Source organism: Kogia breviceps, chromosome 18, assembly GCF_026419965.1.
Source record: "Kogia breviceps isolate mKogBre1 chromosome 18, mKogBre1 haplotype 1, whole genome shotgun sequence".
In the NCBI taxonomy this organism is placed as follows: domain Eukaryota; kingdom Metazoa; phylum Chordata; class Mammalia; order Artiodactyla; family Physeteridae; genus Kogia; species Kogia breviceps.
In genome coordinates, this window is record NC_081327.1 from 32,488,619 (window position 1) to 32,489,798 (window position 1,180).

General features: G+C 47.5%; 1 non-coding gene across 1 annotated transcript; it reads left to right on the forward strand.

Moving 5' to 3' along the window:
* The first annotated feature begins 246 nt into the window (after positions 1 to 246).
* Positions 247 to 353, forward strand: LOC131745659 (U6 spliceosomal RNA). The gene has a single exon (XR_009332393.1). It is a non-coding gene; the product is annotated as a U6 spliceosomal RNA (small nuclear RNA).
* Positions 354 to 1,180: the final 827 nt, after the last annotated feature.

Sequence of the window (1,180 nt, forward strand, 5' to 3'; positions counted from 1 at the left end):
GGTAGCAGAAAAAAAGGTCAGAGAGGAGCCAGCATTGTGGGGCCCTGTCAGGCATGGTAGGTGAGGACTTTGGCTTTCATCCTAGTAAGAAGAGAAGCCATAGAAGATTTTGAGCTGAGGATGTGAGCTGACCTTAGTTTTAAAAGGTTACTGCAAAAAGAAGACTACAGGAGAGCAAAGGGGTGGGGGGGCAGCAGGAATCTTCAAATTAGAAGGATGTAATAGTCCAGGCAAGAGATGATGGTGGTGCTCGCTTCGGCAGCACATATACTAAAATTGGAACGATACAGAGAAGATTAGCATGGTCCCTGTGCAAGGATGACACGCAAATTCGTGAAGTGTTCCATATTTTTATATGTATAACTGATTCACCTTGTTATAAAACAGAAACTAACACACCATTGTAAAGCAATTATACTCCAATAAAGATGTAAAAAAAAAAATCAGCCCAAGTTCTTCATTCTGTTCTTGGATTTTGTTAAAAACAATCCAAGTGAGGGCTTCCCTGGTGGCGCAGTGGTTGAGAATCTGCCTGCTAATGCAGGGGACATGGGTTCGAGCCCTGGTCTGGGAGGATCCCACATGCCACGGAGCAACTAGGCCCGTGAGCCACAACTACTGAGCCTGCGCGTCTGGAGCCTGTGCTCCACAACAAGAGAGGCCACGACAGTGAGAGGCCCGCGCACCACCATGAAGAGTGGCCCCCGCTTGCCACAACTGGAGAAAGCCCTCGCACAGAAACGAAGACCCAACACAGCAAAGTCAGGGGGCTGGATTATGCTCTAGAGGCCAGGAGTCACACTTTTTTTTTTAAGTTTTTTTAAGTTTTGACCCCATTTAGATACGGCCAAAGGCTCTGTGGTCCTCTTATCTCACCCATTCCTACTCCTAGTGGTATTCCACTATCTCCACGTGGGCATGCACAGCAGGAACTTTGCAAACCCTTGGCAGAAATCTGGAGTTAGATTGCCCAGTAATCTAATTTGAAAATCAAAATTTGGTGAGCCATGATTGCTCCCTGTGCACAATAACCCTTTGTCAAGGGTCAAAGGAAAATGTGAGGCATTTGCCATTTTGGGTTCTGGCAATGGCTAATCAGAACCTTGAGGGCCCAGCACCAGCCCCGGGAGCAGAGGCAGAAACACTGCTCTAGGAAGGTCATCCCCTCAGTGTGTCATCA